The sequence below is a fragment of the Xenopus laevis genome, chromosome 2S, assembly GCF_017654675.1.
Source record: "Xenopus laevis strain J_2021 chromosome 2S, Xenopus_laevis_v10.1, whole genome shotgun sequence".
Lineage (NCBI taxonomy): Eukaryota > Metazoa > Chordata > Amphibia > Anura > Pipidae > Xenopus > Xenopus laevis.
Genome location: NC_054374.1, coordinates 28,440,127 through 28,452,625, shown reverse-complemented (window position 1 = coordinate 28,452,625; position 12,499 = coordinate 28,440,127).

Here is a 12,499-nt window from a genome sequence, read left to right as displayed (position 1 = left end):
GTATTATAAGGGATAATGTACCCCCTACTGTAAATGATAAGGATATTAGAAGTCACTGAGGGGTTCTGTGACCATATAAAGGCACAAGGCTGCAGGCTGAGTTATACAGGGATCTCTGAGTATCACTCATGTATTATAAGGGATAATGTACCCCCTACTGTAAATGATAAGGATATTAGAAGTCACTGAGGGATTGTTCTGTGACCATATAAAGGCACAAGGCCGCAAGCTGAGTTATACAGGGAACTCTGAGTATCACTCATGTATTATAAGAGATAATGTACCCCCTACTGTAAATGATAAGGATATTAGAAGTCACTGAGGGATTGTTCTGTGACCATATAAAGGCACAAGGCTGCAGGCTGAGTTATACAGGGAACTCTGGGTATCACTCATGTATTATAAGGGATAATGTACCCCCTACTGTAAATAGGGTTGCCACCTTTGCCCCCGAAACAATAGGGGCATGTCAGATAGCATTGGGGGTGGAGCAGTGATCTTGAGGTGGGTATAATGACATCAGAGGCAGGCACAATGATGTCGTGGAGTTATGATGGTGGGTCAGGCTGGGATTTTGTCCAATTTTCACAATTTTTTAAATGAGACAGACAGCCCTTTGACTTACTGATATTTCCAGTTGAAACCCACATGGCTGGAAACCCTACCTCTGCCCGATGAGTAAGAGCAATCCTTTAACTACAGGTATGGGATCTATTATACAGAAATCAGTTATCCAGAAAGCTCTGTAATACAGTAATGCTCCTTTAGAAAAAAACATTTCTTATTTTTGATTGATTTGCTTATTTCTGTTTCTTTAATAACAAGAAATTAACTGCACTTCATAATAACTAAGCCATGTAAGGTAAGTATCTTGGTATTTCCTTGGTTTTCATTTGGTCTGATTATTGTTTGGTTTTCACAGAAAGTTGAGACCAGAACAGGCCTTAGAATAACCAAACTGTTCGGGTCAAAACCGGACAGGTGGCAAACTGGCAACCCTAACTGTAAGGATATTAGAAGTCACTGAGGAATAGTGTCCCACAAGGACCATATATATAAATATACGGGCAGTCGGGCTGTAAAGAGACAGAGAACTCAGAATGCGATGTTACACGGACAGGACCGCCATCAGAAATCGCAGGGCCCCATACGAAAAAATTTCCTGGGCTGCGCCCACCACAAGCCCCACCTACAGGTCCGCCCACCCCACAAGTCCAGCCCCCGCCACACGCTAAAAAAAAAAAACATTGGTGGCTATGGTTCCCACATGTTAATAAAAAAATATTGGTGGTCAGAGCCCCCCATTGAAAAAAACATTTGTGGTCAGGGCCCCCCATTAAAAAATATTGGCTAGAACCCCACATGGGGGAAAAAATTGGTTGCCAGACCCCCCCCCCCCAACATTATAAGAAAATTGGTGGCCAGGGCCCCCCTTAAAAGTCCATGTAAAAAAACTTGCACCCCCAGAAGTTTAAAAAAAATTGGTGCCCAGGGCCCCACCACACAACAGGGACCACAAAGGGTTACCATGTTACACTTACTTCATTAGTGTGGCCCACCTGCTGTCAATGAGCTGCCAACTATAGAAGGGAGGAGGGGAGCACAGATGGCTGCAACTTCTTCCAGTGACAACATTTTCTTCCTTTATTGGTCACAGAATTTAAAGTCCTGGTAAAGCTGCATGGTGATTGGATGAGCTGGAGGAGAAGTTCAAACCTCAGCTATCCTATCCCTGAGCAGCTCAACCGGGACTCAGTGACCAATAAGGGGAAGTAATGGACAGAATATACCTCCCCTTGTGCTCCCACCCTGCCTTCCCAAAGTCAGCAGCTATCAGAAAGCAGGGGGGCCCGGCTAATCAAGAAAGTGTGAAGTGGCAGGACCCCCCTTTACCCTCGGGCCCCCATCAACTCTCCCCCCTGTCCCCCCCTGATGGCTGCCCTGTGAGGGATCAATTTAAATTTTCAATATCTTTGTGGCTAATTGAAATACTTGTATCCAAAAGTTCTTGACAATACGGCATAGCCATCATGTATGTAAATAAGTGCCTATCGCACTACATTCTCTGAAGCGCAAAGGGGAGGTTGAAGGGACCATGGCGTGTTTCCTTTGAGGAGTAATATACTGTATAATCTATATAAATCTTTGTAGGCTGATTCTTTAACACTGACATTTGGAGACACTTTGTGGGTTATTTATTAAAGTCCGAATGCCAAAAAATCGAAAAATTTAAGGGTTTTTTTGGCTATAAAATCCGAATTTTTATTGGAAATATTTTATGATTTATTATACCTCGAGGATGAAAGTCAGAATCGGAAAACCAGCATCTCAGACCTGTCAAGGTTGCATATAAGTCAATGGGGGACGTCCCAAAGACATCCTGATCTGCACTGGATTTTGGGCAGAAAATCTGAAAAAAATTTGTGATTCGAATTTTCATAATGTTTTCGAGTTTCACAATGTTTCGAGTTTTTTCCCACACTGGAATTTTTCAGGAAAATGTATTGATAAATTAGGGTAAATAACCCGTGCGGATTTGGTCGGAGTATATTTCAGAAAATAATGAGATAAATTTGGATTTTGATAAATAACCTCCTAAATGTATATATTTCCATATTTTAGGCCATAACTCTTGGGAATCATGTAATTGTAAGTCAGATATCCATTGGGTCATATATGAACACATATGAGGTTATTTACTAAACTCCGAATTGCTAAACCCAAAAGATTTGTAATTTTTTTTTAGTATAAAATAAAAAAAAACACAAATTTTTCAGGATTTATTATATCCCGAGGATAGAAAAAGTCTGAATCTGAAAATCTGGCATCTCAGACCTGCCGAGGTTGCATATAAGTCAATGGGAGAAGTCCCAAAGATTTTTTGATCTGTGCTTGGTTTCTGCAATAATCTGAAGATTTCCTGGTTTTCAGGCATAAATCAGAAAAAGAAAAAGTTTTCGGGTGGAAAATACAAATTCATTTTTTTTCATGCTTACAAAATTTTCAGAAAAGTGTATTAATTAAATAAGGAGAAAAAATAAGTGCGGATTTGATCAGAGTTCTTTTAAAAAAAAAATATTGAGTTAAATTCAGACTTTGATAAATGGGCCTCCCCGAGTCTGGAGATTGCTCTATAATTAGGTTATTGATCCATGAGATATAGTTTGTTACAGTTAATGGGTGATGGCAAGCTTGCTCAATCAGTGAGCCCTCTAGCGTGGTCAAATGTGGGGCACATGAAAAAAAAATTAAATTTGATTATATCGGATATATTTGTTTTTTTTATCTGAGCCTCATCCTTCAAAATTTGAAGTGACTTAAGGCCCCAAGTTATGTAATATCTGATATCCTTGTATAGTCCAAATAGTGACCGCACATGCAAAGTGAGCGCAGAGGAGCTCACCGGTGCCATCTTCTTCTCTTCAGTAATCTTCGTGAAGTGAGTGGCGGAATGGCGCATGCGCAGTTGGATCTTCCGGGTTTGCGACAACTGCGTATGAGCCGAAAGAGATGGAAGAAGACACTAAGGGGCAAATTTACCTAGGGTCGAATATCGAGGGTTAATTAACCCTCGATATTCGACTGCCGAATTGAAATCCTTCGACTTCCAATATTGAAGTCGAAGGATTTAGTGCAATTCGTTCAATCGAAGGAATAATCGTTCAATCGAACAATTAAATCCTTCGAATCGAAGGATTTTTAGTCGAACGATTTTGAGTTTGAATCGTTCGATTCAAAGTTGAAGGTCGAAGTAGCCAATTCGATGGTCGAAGTAGCCAAAAAAACCATTTGAAGTTTTTTTCCTCTATTTTCATCTATTCCTTCACTCGAGCTTAGTGAATGGGCCCCTAAGATTCCCAAAGAGAAGAAGATGGTGGCCGTGAGCTCCAATGTGCTCAACCCGATGTGCGCAAGCCTGACTGCTCTATAATAATGATATAATTGCTGAACTTTTAGGCCTCTTTAATATTGTGTGCTATATATAATATCCTTACTAACTCTATGTAGCTTATTCTGCCAGATAAAGTTGAGGACTTTCTGCTGCAAAATGTCAATATTTGGTTTTTCTACCATATAGGTAAGGTGCAAAATAAATATAGTAATTAAGGGAGAACTATGATACGCACAGCTGCTATATGGCCGAACCAGCATATTGTGAGTTTATCCCAGTCAACTAGTATGCGGGACAATTGTTGAAATTTCGGTTTATACTTATTCTTATATAGCGTTGCGTATGAATTAGTAAGTTTAAGTCCCAAGTAACCTACTGTCTCTTTCCTCCAGTGAAAGGCAAAATTGACTTCTAGTAGCTTCACTTGTGGTTCAGGTAAACTTATAGGAAGTGCCTCTGTTTTATTTGAATTTACATTCAAACCTGAGATTTTATGGAATTGATCCAATATCTGAAATACGCAAATAATAACAGAGATAACAGGCAACCCTGATGAGTACTCCTACGAATCTAGATTCCTGAACAATGCATACCAGACAATATGGTTTACATATAATACTGTAAGCTGCAGGGTCCACAACAGACACTTTCCTTTTTTTAAGGCAGTTTATTCACACCCCGGGGTGACCATTTCAGGATACAAAACAAATTATAAAAATAAATCCTGCCTACTGAGCTCTACTTTCACACATGAAGAGTGCCCTTACTAAACTGGGCCCTTGTGGACTACCAGTAAGCAAACACATAAGTAGGGGTCACCCCTGTACTCACAAATGTCTTGGGGGATTGCTCAGCCTCCTGGCTTTTCTCCAATGTCTTACTCAGACCAACTCTCTGTTACTTTGTCTTGTCTCTCTTTCTGCACCTCGCAATGACAAGTGGCACCCCCGGCCCCTCTCGGAGTTCCTCACATAGGCAGATATCCTTGCTGCTCCGTGCCCTTTTCTGAGAGAGATTTCTAACAGGCTCACTAGAACTAGGACAGCCTTTCTGTGGAAGGTGAGCGCTAATCCATGAGCTGGACTACTAGATTGGAGTACCTGGCTTGCCTTTTCTTTCCAGAATACTCCAGCTTCCAGGACCTGGCCACCAAAGCCTTTAAACAGAGAACATATTCCCTGTCTATTAACACCCATCCTGGTGCCTACCTCTCCCACTATGGAGATCTTAAAGGGAAAACACACCTTTTCCCACATTGTTTTGGTCACTCTACCACAATACATATAATCATCCAAAAAGGCCCCATCAATGTTATACCTAGGTAACCGAGAGAGTAGATTCTGTCAGGACACTGTATCAAAGGCTTTGTGGATGTCAAGTATCAAGGTTAATAAAGGGGAATTGGAGGAACTCACGTCCGAAATTATGTTAATTAGTCTGCAGTTGTTTGACTGCCCTGAATAAAGCTGCATTGGTCTGGCTGTATTAAAGAAGGGAGAAATTTTGACCATCTAGTAGCCAGAATCTTAGCGAATAATTTAAAATCCACATTTAAGACTGATTTTAGCTGATAGTTCTGAATATTTGTGTGGTCTTTATTTGGGTTTGGAATGAGGGAAAGATTAGCAGAAAGCATCTCAGATGGCAGTAAATGGCCTGCTAGCATATCATTAAGTGAGGGGATAATATATCTCCGAATTCTGTGTAGTATGATGGAGGGAAGCCATTTGGCCAAGGGGCAGTATTATTCTTGAGTTGTTTAATTGCCGTTTCAACTTCGACAAGATATATGGGAGTATTAAGTGCAGCTTTATCTGAAGCTGAAATCCGGGGCATAGATATTGGATCCAGTATTTGTTCTCTAGCCTGTACTGAAGTCAAAGGCTGAGAAGAGTACAATGAAGAATAAAAATCTTTAAATCCTGCTATAATGTCTACTGGGTTAGAAAGAGCACAGAAAAAAAATCAATCCTGGAATAGGGATTGTGAGGGGAGAATTAAAAATTCTAAGGGGCAGATTTACTAAAGGGCGAAGAGGCCATCGCTATCGAAAATCTGCCAGAAATCTCCAATTTATCACATCACCAATTTACTAACAGGTGTAGACAACAATTTGCTAGCGAAACTGACCATCGCTAGTGCAGTTTCTCGCCCTATGGTCATTCGTATTTTTGCTCAGGCGAATGATCGTTATTCCGCAAGTTTTATAGAATGTTTCCTCTTTCGCCAGAGTTTCCTTCACCACCTTAGACCAGGAGACCTGATAAGATGAAGCTTCATCCTCCTCAATCTCATGTCAGTGACATCATATCCCGTACGCTGTAAAGTCATAAAAGTTGTAAAACATGCTGGGTTTTTTTCATTTTTTTAAAACGGGATTTCCTTCCAAAGTCCTAACTATTAAAGATTTCTATGTTAACATTTTTATCCCAACCATTTGAGGGGCATGCCACATTTGTTTTAGGGTGGGCTCGTGTATAGGGCATTAGAGGATCTCTTTTGTCTTTATCTATATGTACCTGCCCTATTGAAATTGACCTAAGTGTAAGAGTACTAACTAAGTTTTGATTTGTAAGCGCTGACTAGGAGAATGTATTAGCCCTAAAAGTTTAAGGTTAGTAGTCATGAAGAAAAACTGCTAATTGAAAAATCGGATCCAACTGTTTGGATCTGTATTGAAGAATGCTTATTAAAGTGTGCCAACATTCAGATAATCCAAGAAAACACTGGCACTCAAGGCAAGCAAAAGCAGGGTTATACCCTTGCGTATTTTATTCTGCAAACGTGCAACGTTTCGGGGTCAGACCCCTTTGTCAAGCATTGACAAAGGGTTTGACAAAGGGTGAGCTGGTGATATGCTGGCTAGTTAGGTGAATACAGGCCTGGTGGCAACCCTGACTATGTGCCCCTGTTATATAATAGCCATTCCCTCCCCCACAGACCAGTAACATTCCATACCTCCCAACTGTCCCGTTTTTTTGCAGGACAGTCCTGATTTTGACAGCTCAACCCCCAGTCCTGAATTGTTACCGAAATGTCCCGGACTTTCTCTTTGATCTCCTGCACTGAACAGCCAGAAAAAGATACAAAGTTTCTAAAACGTATTTAAATAAGAGGCTTTTCACTCTGACACTACTTAAAAGGTTTGACATTAGGGATGCACTGAATCCACTATTTTGGATTCGGCAAAAGATTCAGCCAAATACCGAACCAAATCCGAATCCTAATTTGCATATGCAAACTATTGTTTCCCCCAAACCAGGTGCAAGCTCTTTTAGCCAATAACCTCTGGTGGAGGAAATTATTTTTTGATGATAGGTGTCCTTTAAATCTCTTTCTACAATACACATTAGATGGTGTAACAAGCTGGTTGTTTATTAGGAGACTGAAGCACGTAAAGGAGAAATGTTGGCTGGTGTGTGAGGGCAGTGGGACCCCCATAGAGGGTGTGAGGGCTTCTGTGTCTGTAGTTACTTTATCATTATTCCTTATGTATTTCATAAATATTCAAATAAAGAATGGGAGCCTTTACTGTACAGGTGGTTATTGAATGCAGATATCTCTCCAGCAGCTGAATTATGCAATGACTGAGCACTGCAGAGGTTACATCCTGCCCTAATACATGGCTTCTTTTTCCAAGTGAATAAATGCACGACTGGGTTTTATATTTTCTGGTAAATTTTCTTTTTGTTGCAAACGGCACCAGTACTCTAGTCAACATTTTTTGGAATCATATAGATGAAACATGCTGCATGCGAGTGAGCCTATTTTGTAGTAATGTAACAGCTTAGCAAAATGTTACAAGAGATCCTCCACCCAAATACTGATTTTTACATGATGAAAGAAAATGTAATTATAAGAACTTTCCAATATACATTCATTGCACCTTTTCTATTGGTGTTCGTGTAAATGTAATTGTGTTCAGCTGTCCTGTTCGCTACTACGGACTCTTAAAACAATGCAACTGGAATCAGACCTGGAAACTCAGACCTTGCAACATTGCTTAAGGAGTCTGAACCAGCAGTGCAGAAATTGTAAACAGCAAGGCAGATACGGTTGGTAAAACCTTTACAATTAACTTTAAAAACCATTGAACATTTAAAATGAATGTATATTGCTTAGAAGGATATTTTTCTTTACTATGCAAAAACAGTTTTTGTATGGAGTCCATAATTATCCTAAATATATTCCAGCCAGGCCCGGATTTCCTGGGTGAGCGCCCCTAGACCGCACGGTCCTAGTGCCCGCCTGCACTTCCCTCCTCCCCTTGTGCACACACCAGAGTACTGGGGAGCTCTGTGTCCCCAGTGTTCCCCTGAAAGCAGCTGGGTGAGCCGCCCCTAATATTTGGCCACCTTGGCCCGGGCATTTGTGGCCTCGCAACAAATCTGGCCTGGATTTCACCTCCATCCTGCAGGTTAACCATGATTCTTGCAGCAAGTCATGCATTTTCTTGACCCCATGATGCTGTGCTGAACAAGGTACAAATGCCACTGTTATAAGAACGACAACTTTTCTGCAATGTTTTGAAAAGCGCTACAATCCAACCATCAAACCGCTCTGGTACACTCAGGTGTACTGTACTTCTTGCCAGGATGCTATTTGTAAAAAACTTTAAAAAAAGCAAATAGGATGCCGTCTCCCCCTTCTACCCCCCACTTTCAAGTGAGGAAGGGACAGAGGTGTTGCTTTACAGACAAAGGGAGTGCCCCAAGTGGAACCCACCTGTCACCAGGCCTGCTTTATTTGTCAGGCTTGTTTGTAAATCTGTAAAGTTCCAGTTGGAGCATTTATCACCCCTTATGCATAGCAGCAATTGTTATTTATTATTATTATCCAGACTGTTTGTAGAAAACTTTAAAAAGTCTGTGTATGGGCACCATTTTACTCACTATGTCAGTTTTCTAAACATGGACGTTCCTTACCACTGACTTCTACATACCTCATTGCAGTGTATAACGGCAATAATTGTGCCTTAACTGTGGTATAGACACAACAGAACTTTAATATATAAAATGTATGCACATAGGGATCTCTCTCTCCCGTCATTTACCTGATGCACCTCATAAATATGTTGTTTCACACTTTTTTGCCATACAAATTAGTCCAAATGAGTCCAATATCCAAACACTTATAGATTTTATATGTCTTTATTATTTTTTTTATAAATAAAGAATTTAATTAAAAACACTTCATGAAAAAAAAAGATTATTCTGGTAGTTTAGGGAATTTGAAATTGTATTTTTAGTTCACATAATTCCTATTTATTATAAAGCTTATCCAGAGGAAGGCGAAAAAACCCTCTGAGGCCGTGTCCTATGTGCCTCAAAAGGGGAAAAAATTCCTTCCTGACTCCAATAGGCAATCGGACTAGTCCCTGGATCACTAATGTAATGGTGCCTATATTCTAATGTTTAGGGCTTAGCTGGATACTATTGAAAATGCTGCAGTAAAGAGAATTTAAGTTTGGTGTGTTATAGACTGTAGTGTAAGGGATACATTTTGGGGCTGGTGGAAAGGGCTATATGTAAAGGTCCATTAAATGGACCAGTGGTGAAGGCCAGAGAGCGCTGCCAATGTTAAGGGCTGCAGTCAGAGGCCGATACAGTGGGCTATTGTTAAAGTAAAGGTCAATAGAAGGGACAGTGGTTAGGGCCACAGACAATGCCTGATGTTAAGAGCCAATGGCATGGGCTAGAGGTAAAGGCTGATAATGTGGGCCAGTGTTGAGGCCGGTGGTGAGGCCCAGAGATAGCAGCCAATGTTAAGGGCTAGAGGTAAAGGCCGATGGAATGGGCTGGTGTTGGGGCCGGTGGTGAGGGCCAGAGACAGCAGCCGATGTTAAGGGCTAGAGTAAAAGGCCAATAGAGTGGCCAGTGTTTGGGCCGGTGGAGTGGGCTAGAGACAATAGCCGATGTTATGGGCTAGAGGTGAAGGCCGATGGAATGGGCCAGTGTTTGGGCCGGTGGAATGGGCTAGAGACAGTAGCCGATGTTATGGGCCAGAGGTGAAGGCCGATGGAATCGGCCAGTGTTTGGGCCGGTGGAGTGGGCTAGAGACAGTAGCCGATGTTATGGGCTAGAGGTAAAGGCCGATGGAATGGGCCAGTGTTGGGGCCGGTGGTGAGGGCCAGAGACAGTAGCCGATGTTATGGGCTAGAGGTAAAGGCCGATGGAATGGGCCAGTGTTGGGGCCGGTGGTGAGGGCCAGAGACAGCAGCCGATGTTATGGGCTAGAGGTAAAGGCCGATGGAACGGGCCAGTGTTGGGGCTGGTGGTGAGGGCCAGAGACAGCAGCCGATGTTAAGGGCTAGAGATGAAGGCCGATGGAATGGGCCAGTGGAGTGGGCTAGAGACAGTAGCCGATGTTAATGGCTAGAGGTGAAGGCTGATGGAATGGGCAAGTGTTGGGGCCGGTGGAGTGGGCTAGAGACAGTAGCCGATGTTATGGGCTAGAGATAAAGGCCGATGGAATGGGCCAGTGTTGGGGCCGGTGGTGAGTGCCAGAGACAGCAGCCGATGTTAATGGCTAGAGTAAAAGGCCAATAGAGTGGCCAGTGTTTGGGCCAGTGGAGTGGGCTAGAGACAATAGCCGATGTTATGGGCTAGAGGTAAAGGCCGATGGAATGGGCCAGTGTTGTGGCCAGTGGTGAGGGCCAGAGACAGTAGCCGATGTTATGGGCTAGAGGTAAAGGCCGATGGAATGGGCCAGTGTTGGGGCCGGTGGTGAGGGCCAGAGACAGCAGCCGATGTTAAGGGCTAGAGTAAAAGGCCGATGGAATGGGCCAGTGTTTGGGCCGGTGGAGTGGGCTAGAGTCAGTAGCCGATGTTATGGGCTAGAGGTGAAGGCCGATGGAATAGGCCAGTGTTTGGGACGGTGGAGGGGGCTAGAGACAGTAGCCGATGTTATGGGCTAGAGGTAAAGGCCGATGGAATGGGCCAGTGTTGGGGCCGGTGGAGTGGGCTAGAGACAGTAGCCGATGTTATGGGCTAGAGGTAAAGGCCGATGGAATGGGCCAGTGTTGGGGCCGGTGGTGAGGGCCAGAGACAGTAGCCGATGTTATGGGCTAGAGGTAAAGGCCGATGGAATGGGCCAGTGTCGGGGCCGGTGGTGAGGGCCAGAGACAGCAGCCGATGTTAAGGGCTAGAGTAAAAGGCCAATAGAGTGGCCAGTGTTTGGGCCGGTGGAGTGGGCTAGAGACAATAGCCGATGGTATGGGCTAGAGGTGAAGGCCGATGGAATGGGCCAGTGTTGGGGCCGGTGGAGTGGGCTAGAGACAGTAGCCGATGTTATGGGCTAGAGGTAAAGGCCGATGGAATGGGCCAGTGTTGGGGCCGGTGGTGAGGGCCAGAGACAGTAGCCGATGTTATGGGCTAGAGGTAAAGGCCGATGGAATGGGCCAGTGTTGGGGCCGGTGGTGAGGGCCAGAGACAGTAGCCGATGTTATGGGCTAGAGGTAAAGGCCGATGGAATGGGCCAGTGTTGGGGCCGGTGGTGAGGGCCAGAGACAGCAGCCGATGTTAAGGGCTAGAGTAAAAGGCCAATAGAGTGGCCAGTGTTTGGGCCGGTGGAGTGGGCTAGAGACAATAGCCGATGGTATGGGCTAGAGGTGAAGGCCGATGGAATGGGCCAGTGTTTGGGCCGGTGGAGTGGGCTAGAGACAGTAGCCGATGTTATGGGCTAGAGGTAAAGGCCGATGGAATGGGCCAGTGTTGGGGCCGGTGGTGAGGGCCAGAGACAGTAGCCTATGTTATGGGCTAGAGGAAAAGGCCGATGGAATGGGCCAGTGTTGGGGCCGGTAGTGAGGGCCAGAGACAGTAGCCGATGTTATGGGCTAGAGGTAAAGGCCGATGGAATGGGCCAGTGTTGGGGCCGGTGGTGAGGGCCAGAGACAGCAGCCGATGTTAAGGGCTAGAGTAAAAGGCCAATAGAGTGGCCAGTGTTTGGGCCGGTGGAGTGGGCTAGAGACAATAGCCGATGGTATGGGCTAGAGGTGAAGGCCGATGGAATGGGCCAGTGTTTGGGCCGGTGGAGTGGGCTAGAGACAGTAGCCGATGTTATGGGCTAGAGGTAAAGGCCGATAGAATGGGCCAGTGTTGGGGCCGGTGGTGAGGGCCAGAGACAGTAGCCGATGTTATGGGCTAGAGGTAAAGGCCGATGGAATGGGCCAGTGTTGGGGCCGGTAGTGAGGGCCAGAGACAGTAGCCGATGTTATGGGCTAGAGGTAAAGGCCGATGGAATGGGCCAGTGTTGGGGCCGGTGGAGTGGGCTAGAGACAGTAGCCGATGTTATGGGCTAGAGATAAAGGCCGATGGAATGGGCCAGTGTTGGGGCCGGTGGTGAGGGCCAGAGACAGCAGCCGATGTTAATGGCTAGAGTAAAAGGCCGATGGAATGGGCCAGTGTTTGGGCCGGTGGAGTGGGCTAGAGTCAGTAGCCGATGTTATGGGCTAGAGGTGAAGGCCGATGGAATAGGCCAGTGTTTGGGCCGGTGGAGTGGGCTAGAGACAGTAGCCGATGTTATGGGCTAGAGGTAAAGGCCGATGGAATGGGCCAGTGTTGGGGCCGGTGGTGAGGGCCAGAGACAGTAGCCGATGTTATGGGCTAG